Raw genomic sequence first — 16,955 nt, forward strand, 5'->3', positions numbered from 1 at the left:
CCTTAGGGAGAAACTGGGGACGAGTCCTCAATTCTGCCCTATCCATATGGAAAATCAGATAAGGGCTTTTACATGACAAAGCCGCCAATTCTGACACATGCCTGGCCGAAGCCAAGGCCAACAGCATGACCACTTTCCACGTGAGATATTTTAATTCCACGGTTTTAAGTGGCTCAAACCAATGTGACTTTAGGAAATCCAACACCACGTTGAGATCCCAAGGTGCCACTGGAGGCACAAAAGGGGGCTGAATATGCAGCACTCCCTTAACAAAAGTCTGAACTTCAGGTAGTGAAGCCAGTTCTCTCTGGAAGAAAATCGATAGAGCCGAAATCTGGACCTTAATGGAACCCAATTTTAGGCCCATAGTTACCCCTGACTGTAGGAAGTTCAGAAAACGGCCCAGCTGAAATTCCTCCGTTGGGGCCTTCCTGGCCTCACACCACGCAACATATTTTCGCCAAATGCGGTGATAATGGTTTGCGGTTACTTCTTTCCTAGCTTTAATCAGCGTAGGAATGACTTCCTCCGGAATGCCCTTTTCCTTCAGGATCCGGTGTTCAACCGCCATGCTGTCAAACGCAGCCGTGGTAAGTCTTGGAACAGACAGGGCCCCTGCTGCAGCAGGTCCTGTCTGAGCGGCAGAGGCCATGGGTCCTCTGAGATCATTTCTTGAAGTTCCGGGTACCAAGCTCTCCTTGGCCAATCCGGAACAATGAGTATAGTTCTTACTCCTCTTCTCCTTATTATCCTCAGTACCTTGGGTATGAGAGGAAGAGGAGGGAACACATAAACCGACCGGTACACCCACGGTGTCACTAGAGCGTCCACAGCTATCGCCTGAGGGTCTCTTGACCTGGCGCAATATCTTTCTAGCTTTTTGTTTAGGCGGGACGCCATCATGTCCACCTGTGGCCTTTCCCAACGGTTTACAATCAGTTGGAAGACTTCTGGATGAAGTCCCCACTCTCCCGGGTGGAGGTCGTGCCTGCTGAGGAAGTCTGGTTCCCAGTTGTCCACTCCCGGAATGAACACTGCTGACAGTGCTAACACGTGATTTTCCGCCCATCTGAGAATCCTTGTGGCTTCTGCCATCGCCGTCCTGCTTCTTGTGCCGCCCTGTCGGTTTACATGGGCGACTGCCGTGATGTTGTCTGACTGGATCAGTACCGGCTGGTTTTGAAGCAGGGGTTTTGCCTGACTTAGGGCATTGTAAATGGCCATCAGTTCCAGAATATTTATGTGTAGGGAAGTCTCCTGACTTGACCATAGTCCTTGGAAGTTTCTTCCCTGTGTGACTGCCCCCCAGCCTCGAAGGCTGGCATCCGTGATCACCAGGACCCAGTCCTGTATGCCGAATCTGCGGCCCTCTTGAAGATGAGCACTTTGCAGCCACCACAGCAGAGACACCCTGGTCCTTGGAGACAGGGTTATCAGCCGATGCATCTGAAGATGTGATCCGGACCACTTGTCCAACAGGTCCCACTGAAAAGTGCTTGCATGGAACATGCCGAATGGAATTGCTTCGTAGGAAGCTACCATTTTTCCCAGGACTCGCGTGCAGTGATGCACCGACACCTGTTTTGGTTTCAGGAGGCCTCTGACTAGAGATGACAGCTCCTTGGCTTTCTCCTCCGGGAGAAACACTTTTTTCTGTTCTGTGTCCAGAACCATCCCCAGGAACAGTAGGCGTGTCGCAGGGACCAGCTGTGACTTTGGAATATTTAGAATCCAACCGTGCTGTTGTAGCACCTCTCGAGATAGTGCTACCCCGACCAACAACTGCTCCCTGGACCTCGCCTTTATCAGGAGATCGTCCAAGTACGGGATAATTAAAACTCCCTTTTTTCGAAGGAGTATCATCATTTCGGCCATTACCTTGGTAAATACCCTCGGTGCCGTGGACAGACCAAACGGCAACGTCTGTAATTGGTAATGACAATCCTGTACCACAAATCTGAGGTACTCCTGGTGATGATGGTAAATGGGGACATGCAGGTAAGCATCCTTGATGTCCATTGATACCATGTAATCCCCCTCGTCCAGGCTTGAAATAACCGCCCTGAGCGATTCCATCTTGGACTTGAATTTTTTTATATATGTGTTCAAGGATTTCAAATTTCAAATGGGTCTCACCGAACCGTCCGGTTTCGGTACCACAAACATTGTGGAATAGTAACCCCGTCCTTGTTGAAGGAGGGGCACCTTGACTATCACCTGCTGGGAATACAGCTTGTGAATTGCCTCTAGCACTGCCTCCCTGCCTAAAGGAGTTGTTGGCAAGGCAGATTTGAGAAAACGGCGGGGGGGAGACGTCTCGAATTCCAGCTTGTACCCCTGAGATACTACTTGAAGGATCCAGGGATCCATCCGTGAGCGAGCCCACTGATTGCTGAAGTTTTTGAGACGGGCCCCCACCATACCTGGCTCCGCCTGTGGAGCCCCAGCGTCATGCGGTGGACTTGGAGGAAGCGGGGGAGGACTTTTGCTCATGGGAACTGGCTGTATGCTGCAGCTTTTTCCCTCTACCTCTGCCTCTGGGCAGAAAGGACGCGCCTTTAACCCGCTTGCCTTTATGGGGCCGAAAGGACTGTACCTGATAATACGGTGCTTTCTTTGGCTGTGAGGGAACATGGGGTAAAAATGCTGACTTCCCAGCTGTTGCTGTGGAAACAAGGTCCGAGAGACCATCCCCGAACAACTCCTCACCCTTATAAGGCAAAACTTCCATGTGCCTTTTAGAATCTGCATCACCCGTCCACTGCCGAGTCCATAATCCTCTCCTGGCAGAAATGGACATTGCACTTATTTTAGATGCCAGGCGGCAAATATCCCTCTGTGCATCTCTCATGTATAAGACTGCGTCTTTTATATGCTCTATGGATAGCAATATAGTGTCCCTGTCTAGGGTATCAATATTTTCCGACAGCAATAGCTGGTCTCAGTATAATACCTGCGTGTGTATTTACAGACTTCAGGATAGCCTCCTGCTTCCTATCAGCAGGCTCCTTTATGGCGGCAGTGTCCGGAGACGGTAGTGCCACCTTTTTTGACAGACGTGTGAGCGCTTTATCCACTCTAGGGGATGTTTCCCAACGTGACCTATCCTCTGGCGGGAAAGGGTACGCCATTAGTAACCTTTTAGAAATTACCAGTTTCTTATCGGGGGAAGCCCACGCTTCTTCACACACCTCATTTAATTCCTCAGATGGGGGAAAAACCACTGGTAGTTTTTTCTCCACAAACATAATACCCTTTTTGTGGTTCCTGGGGTAATATCAGAAATGTGCAACACATTTTTCATTGCCTCAATCATGTAACGTGTGGCCCTATTGGAATGTACATTTGTCTCCTCCTCGTCGACACTGGATTCAGTATCCGTGTCGACATCTGTGTCTGCCATCTGAGGTAGCGGGCGTTTAAGAGCCCCTGATGGCTTTTGAGACAGCTGGGCAGGCACAAGCTGAGAAGCCGGCTGTCCTACATCTGATATGTCGTCAAACCTTTTATGTAAGGAGCTGACACTTTCACGTAATTCCTTCCACAAGTCCATCCACTCAGGTGTCGGCCCCGCAGGGGGTGACATCACATTTAGCGGCACTTGCTCCGCCTCCACATAAGCCTCCTCATCAAACATGTCGACACAGCCGTACCGACACATCACACGCACACAGGGAATGCTCTGACTGAGGACAGGACCCCACAAAGCCCTTTGAGGAGACAGAGAGAGAGTATGCCAGCACACACCAACAGCGCTATATAACACAGGGATTAACACTATAACTGAGTGATTTTTCCCAATAGCTGCTTGTATACACAATATTGCGCCTAAATTTAGTGCCCCCCCTCTCTTTTTTACCCTATGTAGTCTGGAAACTGCAGGGGAGAGCCTGGGAGCGATCCTTCCAGCGGAGCTGTGAGGGAAAATGGCGCCAGTGTGCTGAGGGAGATAGACCCGCCCCTTTTTTGGCGGACTTCTCCCGCTTTTTTCTATGTATATCTGGCAGGGGTATTTTACACATATATAGTCTCTATGACTATATTATGTGTTTTTTTGCCAGCCAAGGTACTTAATATTGCAGCCCAGGGCGCCCCCCCCCCAGCGCCCTGCACCCATCAGTGACCGGAGTGTGAGGTGGGCATGGGAAGCAATGGCGCACAGCTGCAGTGCTGTGCGCTACCTTGTTTGAAGACCGAAGTCTTCTGCCGCCGATTTCCAGGACTCTTCTTGCTTCTGGCTCTGTAAGGGGGACGGCGGCGGGGATCCGGGAACAGACGATCGAGGTCGGGCCCTGTGTTCCATCCCTCTGGAGCTAATGGTGTCCAGTAGCCTTAGAAGCCCAAGCTAGCTGCAAGCAGGTAGGTTCGCTTCTCTCCCCTTAGTCCCTCGTAGCAGTGAGTCTGTTGCCAGCAGATCTCACTAAAAATAAAAAACTTAAAATAAACTTTCTTTTTCTAGGAGCTCAGGAGAGCCCCTAGTGTGCATCCAGCTCAGCCGGGGACAAAATTCTAACTGAGGTCTGGAGAAGGGTCATAGAGGGAGGAGCCAGTGCACACCAGGTAGTCCTAAAGCTTTCTTTAGTTGTGCCCAGTCTCCTGCGGAGCCGCTATTCCCCCATGGTCCTTACGGAGTCCCAGCATCCACTTAGGACGTCAGAGAAACAACAATTTTATTATATGTATAAGAATATATATAATGCTGCAGCATATATTAAAATATCATTGCCAAACATACATTTCAAATTTCCTAAAGGCTAATTGTTGTTCCTAATATTATATATGGCTCACAGATGAATAGTCCATAGAAAATGTCCGATGGTATATGGAATATAATTCTAATGGATCTTTATGGGAACTTGATGGCTTGGCTTCACATATATAACCAGTTCCAATTTTATATTGGTTACGTATTTTGAGGCTTATTCATTAATAAGCCTATATGTATATATATATATATATATATATATATATATACCATCGGACATTTTCTACGGACTATTCTTCTGTGATCCATATATAATATTAGGAACAACAATAAGCCTTTAGGAAATTTGAAATGTATGTTTGGCAATGATATTTTAATATATGCTGCAGCATTATATATATATTCTTATACATATAATAAAATTGTTGTTTTTTAATGGGATTACTGACAATTAATTATTAGAATGCATGAAGTTGTATATAATTGTTAATTGTGGTAATAATTAAGCAAGTGCAGCGCTCTTGGTTTTTTACAGGGGATTTATTCCCTGGAAAGTTTTTCTCTGGTTGTTCATATAAGGAATGCAATTATCCTTATAAACCAAGAGCTGCAGTGATTGCTTCATTTTAATGTGAATCTCCTTTTTTCAGTAGATACTGGCGCGCATTTGCATGTACAGGAGCTTTCACGATTAAAAGTGGGAGAACCTGTAGATGCATTTTTGACATACTTGATTTTTTTGTATATGTTTCAGTGTATTAGCGGACAGCGGTGCTTCTGATAGGGGGAAAACTACAAGGGGGCTAACTACAAGGGGTAAACTACTGGGGGCATTACTGCTGGGGGGCATTACTACTGGGGGCTAAACTACTGGGGCCTAACTACTTGGGGCAAACTGCAAGTGGGCTAACTACTGAGGGTAAACTACTGGGGGGCATTACTACTGGGGGGCATTACTATAGGGGGGCATTACTACACGTGGGCTAACTACATGGGGGCTAAACTACAGGGGCTAAACTACAGGGGGGTAAACTACATGGACAAACTACACAAGGGCTAAACTACAGGAAGGCTAAACTACTGGGGGCATAACTGCAGGGGCTATAACAACAGGGGGCATTACCACTGTGGGCTAAACTACATGAGGCAAACTATATGAGGGCTAAACTACTAAGGGCATACCAACAGGGGCTAATCTACTGGAGGTCATTACCACTGGGGGGCTAAACTAAAGGGGGGGTAAACTACTGGGGGCATAACTGCAGGGGCTATAACAACAGGGGTCATTACCACTGTGGGCTAAACTACATGGGGCAAACTACATGAGGGCTAAACTACATGAGGGCTAAACTACATGGGGCAAACTACATGAGGGCTAAACTACTAAAGGCATACCAACAGGGGCTAATCTACTGGATGTCATTACCACTGGGGGGCTAAACTAAAGGGGGGGGTAAACTACTGGGGTCATAACCGCAGGGGCATTACCACTGGGGGCAAAACTACTGGGGGCATAACTACAGGGGCATAACTACTGGGGGCATAACTACTGGGGGCATAACTACTGGGGCATACTACTGGGGGCATAACTACTGGGGGCATAACTACAGGGGGCTTTATCTTTAAGGGCATTACTACTGGGGGCACTACTAATGAGGGCATTGTAAAAGGGGCACTTCATAAGGGTCACCACTCCTGGGGACATAAGGGGCACTACCACTGAAGGCATTACATAAGGGGCACCACTACCATAGAATCTACATAAGGGGCATTACCACTGTTGGCACTACCAGTTAATTGGACATTGCATAAGGGGCACTACAACTCTGGGAATTATGTGTATTACCGGGTGCTACTACTGTGGGCTTTGTGTATAAGTGACACTAATGTGTGTCATAACATGAATAAGGGACACTACTATGTGGTGTAATGTGAATAAGATTGTGCTACTGTGTGGCATAATTTTAATTGGGGATACTATTGTGTGACCACGCCTCTTTCTTTTTGAGACCACAACCCTTTTTTTGGAGCGCGCACCTATGGCGCGTGCAATACCTTTGTTGCATGGGTGTCAGGGGGAGGGGGGTGAGATCCACACGTCTCTATGACCACTTTAAGCACTGAGGGTAAATACTGCCTGCTTTATTTTTACACTGCAATTTAGATTTCAGTTTGAACACACCACACCCAAATCTACTCTCTCTGCACATGCTATATCTGCCCCACCTGCAGTGCACATGGGGCCTAATTCAGACCTGATCGTAGATGTGCTAAATTTTGCACCTCTACGATCAGTTTCACAGTCTGATCTTGTCCTAGGCAAGTTTTTGGCTAGTGCCCCCTAGCTCCGCAGCTAGTTTCACCTCTGACCGTGCACCCCTTCCCCAGCACCATCACCCCTCACCCATAGCAGTCCTCATTTTGGTGCTCCTAACCCCTATATTTTATATAGGAACAGTGCGCACATTCGGTGCACAGCTCAAAAAGGGACACGTTCTTACTGGGGAGGAGCATGGTCACACAATAGTACCCCCAATTCAAATTACAACATACAGCAGTGTAACTTTATTCCCATTTTATCATGCGATAGTGTTCCTTATTCATGTTACATCACACAGTAGTACCATTTTACCTTGTAGACGTTATTGCTCACAATAGTGCTCCTTATTCAAATTAAATCACTCTGCATTGCCCTTATTCACATTACACCACACCATATTGTTCACAGTAGTGCCCTTGCTATACGTCACGCCACACAGTAGAGCACCTCATACACATAATGCCACACATTAGTAATGTACTTATACACATAATACCATACAGTAATGCCCCTTACACATATGACACACATTATTAATGCCCTTATACACATAATGCCTCTTACACATATGCCGAACACTATTGCACAACCAAACCCCCCGCACATAGCACTCACATGGCAACTAACACTGTGACTTCAGGTCATGAGTCCTCATAAATCTTGCCTCAATATGCCATGCAGCAGGAGATGCCTGGCATGACTCAGCTGGAAGCTCTTCTAACGTCGGGCGCCTTTTGACGAAAATGCGTCTTATTTGCATTACTATATCTAGGATGCACAAGTAGCTTCTGCTGATTAAAATTATATGCAGCATGCCAATATTCTGTGTGCAACTTTGGCTGTATCTGCATACAAAATGCTACATTACAGTGATTTCCAGAAATACTCTAACTTAGCATTTCGGACTATGGGGGCTATTCAGAGTTGGTTACAAATTTTGCTCTCGCAACAAAAATCTGCGACCATAAACTCACATGCTGGGGGCCGCCCAGCACAGGGCAAGGCCACCCAGCATGTACAGCACCTCCCCGCGATGCGATCGCATCAAATAGAGGTTGACCCCTACCTACGCAGCCTGGCTGTGTAGCCAGGGGTCCCACCGCCATGTTTCATATTGCAGGAAACGCAGGCAACGTCATTGGCCGGCCCTGAAAATGGGCATGACTTGCCTGCGTTTCTCAATCTTCCCCCCTCAACGCAGCTTCACCGCCCCCAGACGCCTGTTGCCTGTTAATCACCATAAGATCGCATACTTCCGGGCTGTTGCACGTGCGCAGACCCTATGGACGTGGCCGCTGCATGCGAACGCAACGGCTGCATCCATCTCTGAATGTGTTGTAAAACAGCCCAGTCACATCAATCAGCGCATGCCATGGGCAAAGGGGGGTGGCCATGGCTGAATGAGGAGCGACCATGGCTGAAAGGGACATGGCCATGCCTCACGGGGGCATGCCATGTGTTACGAGGTCTGGTCTTGTGGAACTCCCCCATCTATCTAATAATATGTTGGGATGTAATCATGTGACCAGCGGTTGGGATCCCACCGGTCACTATACTGACGGCGAAATCCTGACTGCTAGAAATACAGGGACTGTTTCCACTCGTGGGTGTCCATGACACCCATAGAATGGAAATAGAACCTGTGGTGAGCGCAGCGAGCCTGCAAGGGGCTTCATTTCGCTCGCCCCCGCCGGCAATCTGGTGGACGGGATCCCGGTGTCGGTATGCTGACCGCCGGGATCACCACCGCTGGTCACCCGATCACAACCCCGTATGTTACCTCTTAATGTATACTATAAGTAGAAGCTAAAATAAAAGGCCTTATAGCAGATGAAATATAGTATTCACATTTGTTCTTATACTGATTTATATTAATGTCCAATAGAGGGCTTCCCTTCTGTGTCGTTATTAATGCACCATTACCATTACATACACACTAGAGAACTGTCTAGACCAGTATTTGCCTGGTTCACTTCTATTTTGTGGTGCAATTAAGAGTGTTCTTTCATCTACATAAATGGTTGGAGTCCGTTTCTTTTCTCTCTGCCCACCCTCCTGGTTTTAAATAATACTGTATGTTTTGCAAGACGTTTTAAATATGCAGCCGGGTTCTAATTGCAGAGCCTGGACCCTCTCCAGTGATCAGTACCCTGGCTTAAGGCTTCTCTCTCCTTTCAGTATTCCACATGGGCACTGATTTTATTTTTTTCTGTAGGCAACAGTCTCAGTGACACAGAAATAAGAGCATTTACCAGAGCAGAGATAATAGAGGACAGACAGGGCAGATGTACTTAGATGAATTATATGCTGACAATTCAGTGACATTAGCATTGTAGGATAGTAAGATGATATGTCCGATACATAGATGTAAATTCATCACCAGCCGCAAGTGAAAGGGTACTACATGAAATGTGCTGATGTGCAGTCTTCTTCATAAGGAACCTCAGAACAAAAGCAGACTTCACAATAATCAAAAACCCATTAATTATCCTATCAATGAAGAGAGGATGTTTTGTGATGTGTGTGCAGACCATCTATAGTATTCTGAAGTGGGTTGCAAGGTCAGTATACCTTTTCTCATTTAATTTCTAGACTTCTACAAAGCAGCCTGGAAAATCGTCTCAATGATGCTGCAGCCACAAGTCTTGATTTGTGGAAAGGCTTAGGATGAGTCAAGACAGCTGCTATTAAGTGGTCTACTTACTATACACTTTGGTTATGAGACATTATGCATCGCTGCATAGCACAGCAATACATAACATTCATACAGATGTGTCCCCGCTCATTGCGCACGATTATTTGCCGCTTGCCACAATTTATCACAGCGTGCAACCACTCCCATTGATTTCAATAGGAGCGGATGCGTACGCATGGCTCTGTGAATAATGTCAAGCACAACATTTGCAGGATGAGCAGGACACAACTGTATACTGCAATTTATTAAAATTTATTATGCCAGGGTTCCTTTAGGAACCTCAGTAAAAAACCCACCTAATAAGCAGTGGACAACTTTGCAGGCGAGGAGCCCAGGCAATATGGGCCTGATTCAGACCTGGACGCAGTCCCGATTCAGTTACAATTGACCAATACCAGTTTCTAAGAATACAATGTTGGGTTATATTTTCAAGATGGTAAACTACATATGATGTGGGTGCAAAGCCAATGTCTATGCCAGTGTAATTTGTTCTTATAAAAACAACATAACAATGCTTCATGTCTGCAGTATAAAAGAAGATAAATAGTCCCTAAGCAAGGAGGGGTTATTAGAGCCTGAGACCATGCCCTAACCTCCTGCATTGGGACTGATTGCCTTCTGACTAATCTGTTAACAAATTGACTTGGATTTCTCATAAATTTAGAGCTCAAATCACTGATGCTCTGAGAATGTAAAAACTTGGCTGAGTACTTTGCTCATCTATAACAATTTGTGGTATTTTTATGTAATACAACTTGGTTTTCAGATATATTGGGGGCAATTCAATTTGGCGGTATGCACTACTGAGCATCACTTGGCAGCGCACATATCTGCTATATAATGTGTGATAGACTCAACATTGCTGCTTTTCCTAGGCATCACTATGGGATGCAAGAATAAAGCAGCAAAGTTGCTGGCCACAGGATGCCGTTCCGGAATGGCACGGCACGGTCATCATGTTTAATTGAATCGCCCTCATTGTTACTTTACTTGTGGTCTGCTGTTGTATAAAGGGGATGTAGTTAATATTCCTGTGTCAGAATACCGACGCCGGGATCCTGACTACCGACAATGCTATCAGCTGTGCTAGGGCTATTCCCACTTGTGGGTGTCCATGACACCCACATGGAATAGAACCTGTGGCGAGCACAGCAAGCCACCGAGCACGTAGCATGGAGATCGTAGTGAACCCGCAAGGGGCTTTCTAATGCTCGCCCTGATGCCGGCATTCTGACGGTCGTGATCCCGGTGCGGTATACTGACCTCTGGCTGCCAGGATTCCATCCCCAACCTGTTCCCATAAAATGCCCCCAACTGTCCTGATTTTGGGAAAGGCAGCCCCACTTTTCAGGTACTGATCTGCCATGCCACCCATGGGTTGGGAAAGGTTGGGAGGGAACTCTCTCACCAGCTGCTCTGTATAGCCATGCTCAGAGTCTGGGGCAGCACAGCAGTTCAGAGGGCAACAGGCACAACCACAGTGTTGAAATACTGGGTCATGACGTAGCTACTCCCCCTCCAAGATTTATTTTTTGTGTACCTACAAGTTTAGCCTACCGGCAGTGTCATCACTGGGGTCGGTGACACCAGACGCGCCAGCTAGAAACTGTCCAAAGAGGGAGCGTGGACTTGCAAGGAAGGGGGTGTGGCCTTGCAGGACATCCCTTTTTGTCACTCTGGGGGCATGCCCAGCATTCCGGAGATACTAGGTTGTACCCAGAGACTGTCCCTGCTCTTCCGACTCCTCCACAGTAACAGGAGATGGGTGCAGCACAATAATGTCACAGTGCAGCACCAGGCTACCAGTCACTGCAGAGGAGCCAGCATTATGGTGTTACCCCCTTGGAGGGAGACACCCATGTGCAGCCCGCACGCCCTATTGACAGCACTAACTACGTCTCCCAAATTATGAGAGCCATGCAATAACGTTTTAGTCCTACAAATATAAAAATACCTTTAAATAGATTGCTACCTCATCCACAAAAGTGGAATAGGGCATGAGAAATATAGACCGTTAATAGGTTACTATGGCTTATTTTTGTGTCTGTATGCCTGTTAACATTTCACTGCATTGTCCTGATATTACTGTCCTATACTTTTCCTGTTTACACTGTACTGTAGAATGCAATATGAAAAAGAAAGAAATGCATTACATGACACAAGTTCTGTACAGCTGTCTTACGTAATGATACCCCATGCTTTATTCCATCCCAAATAACTCATCCTTGATTTGTGAGATTTGAACAGCATTGTAATCCTGAATCCAGAAAAGTCTGCAGTTCAACTTCATAAAGTACACAGCAAATCTTCCACGCCGGAATCTATCTTTTAATAGAAGTAATACATCCAGTAATTAATTACGTACTAGTTATACTGAACATAAATATTTTTGGTCTACCACCTGAGACGTCATAAAGATCCAGGCATCCAGGAGAATAATATGTAGGTGTCCTTTAGACATGAAAGTGGCATAAATATCCTACACTGAAAACATCATTAATCTTACCAAATGTAGCATGGCGAGCGTAGCGAACCCGCAAGGGGCTTAATAGCATTCGCCCCCCTGACGGCATTCCCCCGCTCTGGATGCCGATGTCGGTATACTGACATTCGGTATCCAGTGCGGTGGTAAATCACCCGTTAGTGTGCCTTGAAGCCCGTGGTTGGGAACCTCTGGTTTACATGTTTTCCAGTTTTCGCATTGAGTGTTGTCTTTTTTGTAGCTCTGCTTTTGTTCACTTTTAGCAAGAGATTGCACATCCCTTGTTATGTCTGAAAAATATGAGCATAAATATAAAAAAAAATGCACAGAAAGGCGAAAATATCTAATTGGAGACTTTAAAACAGGGTTTAATAGTAAATACACTTTGCCTGTTTTTTTTATGCCTGATTTCCACACCATTATATACAGTATATGGAGGCTTAGATATACTTAATGGCACAATTTCTGTAAACATTGTGTGGCCTCATAACCTAAATTCCTAATGAAGGTGTCAGGAAAATATTTACCATTATATGGATTTTTCTTTAATGGAGCTATCGGGCAAATTATTCACACATCTGCAGATAGACAAGGGTTATTTTGTAAATGGATGCATAATACAGCACAAAAATAAAGGTTTTTTATTTGTAGTCACATCGGCTCATGCTACAATTCACTAAGCAGCATCTACATGCATAGCAGGTGTTGCTAATCTCATGAGTACATAGAACAGGCATCGTCTGGGGTGTCACTTCAATCCAAGAGACATCTCTGTCAATAAAATACTTACAATTTCCAACTTGAAAGTGGATGTTCTGTTAATGTGACGCTTATCCCTCTACCTATGCATCTCCCAATCAATGTAAATGTATTTCATGTCATTCAACGTCATCTTGATTCAGCAGTGAGTGAGAAGGGTCAATATATTTCATTAGTTTGTTTCATCTGAAGGATACATGTCTGAGATCCATCGACAGCCTGGGAAAATTCTCTAGACAAAACTGAAAATTGTGCATGACATTCCCTTTACAATGACATCATTTGTATCTCTTCAATCTTCTTTATGTTATTTATTATTCCACAGTTTATAATAACTTCATTTGCAAAGTTTGCAAATCTTAGTTATTTTGTTTCCGTTATCTTATGGTTGAAATAAAGCTTGTAGAAAAGCCATTTTTAAAGGATAAGTGCAGCTGAAATGTCTCTTTATATAAAATAAAATTGTACTTACAGTACAATGGATTTGATGATTACCTGATTAAGTGGAATTACTGTAACAATGCCTGAACTTCGATGAGTTAATATATAAGCAGATGTGCCCAAGTACAACAGCACAAACTTTGCGACTTAGCCGTAACAAGTGTCCCGACAGAGACCTTTTCCCTAAATAAGCGTCTTATTCACATCACTACTGCGACAAAAGTACAATGCATGAGTACCTTTAATACAGATGCGGGCATTGCATGTAGCGTCTTTGTGCGATACATATATGCTAATCTGGGTATAAAGACTAAAGATAGGGATCCGGTACAAGTGTTTCACGCTACATATCCTTATGCTTAGTGTGAGACTTTATACCATATTCTTTGCCACAAAAAATAGTATTTTGAATACCTACCGGTAAATCCTTTTCCCATAGTCCATAAGGGATATTGGGGACAGAATTGGTACGATGGGGTATAGACTGGTCCAAAGGAGCCAGTGCACTTTAAATTTCTTTCACTGGCTGTGCTAGCTCCTCCCCTCTATGCCTCCTCCTACAGCTCAGTTATAGGTAAAACAGTGCCCGAAGGAGAATTACATACTTGAGAGAAGGAACATAACAACAACAGTTGTGGTGAGATTTGAACACAAGCACACCAATACATAACTTAGCCAGCAACAACTGAACAGGAACACATAACAGAGAACCTACAGAAAGTCACTGCACAGAGGTGGTCATTCCGAGTTGATCGCACGCACCAACTTTTTGCTGCTCGTGCAATCAACTTGACGCCGCCTATGGGGGAGTGTATTTTAGCATAGCAGGGCTGCGATCGCTTGTGCAGCCCTGCTATGCTAAAAAAGTTTCCTGCAAAACAAGAACAGGGTCAGACCTACTTACCCTTTGCGACGGACCCAGCGTCGAAGGTCCCGGGATTGACGTCAGACATCCGCCCTCCAAATGCCTGGACACCCCTGCGTTCGGATCTCCATGCCCGGAAAATGGTGAGGAGACGCCCCAGAACGCCTTCTTGCTGTCAATCTTCTTGCGATCGCGCTAGCGATCTCTTTCTTCTTTATACTAGCCGCTGCCCGGCAACAACCGTCGCTGGGCAATAACGCGCGTGCACATTGTTCCCACCGCACATGCGCAGTTCCGACCCATTTGTACCGCAGCGAAGAACCGCTGCGTGCGAACGGGTTGGAATGACCCACAGAGGCGGGGTGCCCAATATCCCTTATGGACTATAAGAAAAGGATTTAACGGTAGGTATTTAAAATCCTATTTTCTCTAGCATCCATAGGGGATATTGGGGACAGAATTAGTATGATGGGGATGTCCCAAAGATTCCAGAAGGGGTGGGAACGTGCGGAGACAACTGTAGCACTGCCTGCCCAAACTGGGTATCCTCTTTTGCCAGGGTATCAAACTTGTAGAACTTCACAAAGATGTTCGTCCCCGACCGGGTAGCAGCTCGGCATAGTTGTGGAGCCGAGACTCCACGGGCAGCCGTCCAGTAAGAACCCACCGATCTAATAGAGTGGGCCTTCAGAGACTGTGGAACCGGTAAGGCTGCCGACGCATAGGCTTGTTGGATAATAAGCCTAATCCAATGAGCAATGGACTGCTTTGAAGCAGGGCAACCCTTTTTCCGTGCATCATACAACACGAACAAGGAATCAGTCTTTCTGTTCCGAGCCGTCCTCTGGACATAGATTTTCAAGGCTCGCACTGCAGCCAATGCCTCCGAAAGAGCAGAATTGTCAAAACTGGACGGAATCACAATAGGTTGATTCAAGTGAAATGCAGAGATCACCTTTGGCAGGAACTGCTGTCCAGTCCTGAGCTCCGTTCTGTTCTCGCAAAAGACCAAGTACGGACTTTTGCACGACAAGGCCCCCAATTCTGAGACATGCCTAGCAGAAGCCAGGGTCAGAACATCACTGTTTTCCATGTGAGGTACTTATCTTCCACCATCGTCAGAGGTTCAAACCAGGAAGACTGTAGAAAGCGTAGCACTACATCCAGATGCCAAGGTGCCGTAGGCAGCACAAAAGGAGGTTGTATGTGAAGCAACCTTTGCAAGAAGGTCTGAACTTCCAGCAAGAGAGCTAACTTCTTCTGAAAGAAGATGGAAAGAGCTGAAATCCGGACCTTAATGCATCCCAGACGCAAGCCTTTATCCACTCCAGCCTGCAGAAAATGGAGGAACCTTCCCAAGTGGAAATCTGCAGAGGGATATTTGCATTCCTCGCACCACGAGACATATCTCCGCCAGATATAATGATAGTGTTTTGACATCACAGGTTTTCTGGCTTGCACCACAGTGGCAATGACCTTTTTGGAAAGCCCTTTGTAAGATAGGATGTTCCGCTCAACTTCCATGCCATCAAACGAAGCCGCCATAAGTCCGGGTAGATGAACGGTCCTTGTTGAAGAAGATCCCTTCTTAGTGGTAGAGGCCAAGGGTCCTCTACGGACAAATCCAGGAGAGCCGTGTACCACGCTCTTCGGGGCCAATACGGGGCAGTCAAGATTGCTTCCACTCTTTGATGCGCACCCTTGGGATTAGAGGAATCGGAGGAAACAGGTAGACCAGCTGGTAAGGCCAAGGCAAAGTCAGCGCATCCACTGCGCTCTCCTGAGGGTCCCTGGTTCGTGAGCAATAGCAACGAAGCGTCTTGTTGAGACGAGAGGTCATCAAGTCAATCTGTGGGCAACCCCACCTGTCGATGATCAGTTGGAACACCTGAGGGTATAGTCCCCACTTCCCCGGGTGGAGGTCGTGGCAACTCAGGAAGTCCGCCTCCCAGTTGTCCACTCCAGGAATGAAGATTGTTGACAGCGCTTTTGCATTTCTTTCTGCCCAGAGGAGTATTCTTGACACTTCTCGCATGCGGGCCGTGCATTTTGTCCCTCCTTGTCGATTGATGTATGCCACCGCCGTGGCGTTGTCCGACTGCAACTGGATCGCCCGATCCCGTAGTAGATGAGACGCCTGAAGTAGAGCATTATGCATAGCCCGAAGTTCCAGAATGATGATTGGAAGTAGGGCCTCTTGGGCAGACCACCTGCCCTGGAACTGCACCCCTTGGGTGACAGCTCCCCATACTCTTAGACTTGCATCCGTCATGAGGAGGATCCAATCCTGAATCCCGAAACTTCGGCCTTTCAGGAGGTTGGAAGACTGTAGCCACCACAGGAGTGAAATCCTGGCCTGGGGTGACAGCTGAATTATCTGGTGCATCTGAAGATGGGAACCGGACCACTTGTTCAGGATGTCCAAATGGAAGGGTCTGGCATGGAACCTTCCATACTGTATTGCGTCGTAGGAGGCCACCATCTTTCCCAATAATTTTATGCAAAGATGAATGGAGACTCGAGCAGGTCTGAGTACCATGCAAACCATTTCCTGGAGCGTTCTCGCTTTTTCCACTGGGAGGAACACTCTCTATGCTACAGTATCCAGTAGCATTCCCAGAAACAGGGGTCTCTGAGAGGGTTCCAGGTGGGACTTCTGCTGATTGAGGATCCACCCGTGGTGAGACA

Source organism: Pseudophryne corroboree, chromosome 6, assembly GCF_028390025.1.
Source record: "Pseudophryne corroboree isolate aPseCor3 chromosome 6, aPseCor3.hap2, whole genome shotgun sequence".
NCBI lineage: Eukaryota > Metazoa > Chordata > Amphibia > Anura > Myobatrachidae > Pseudophryne > Pseudophryne corroboree.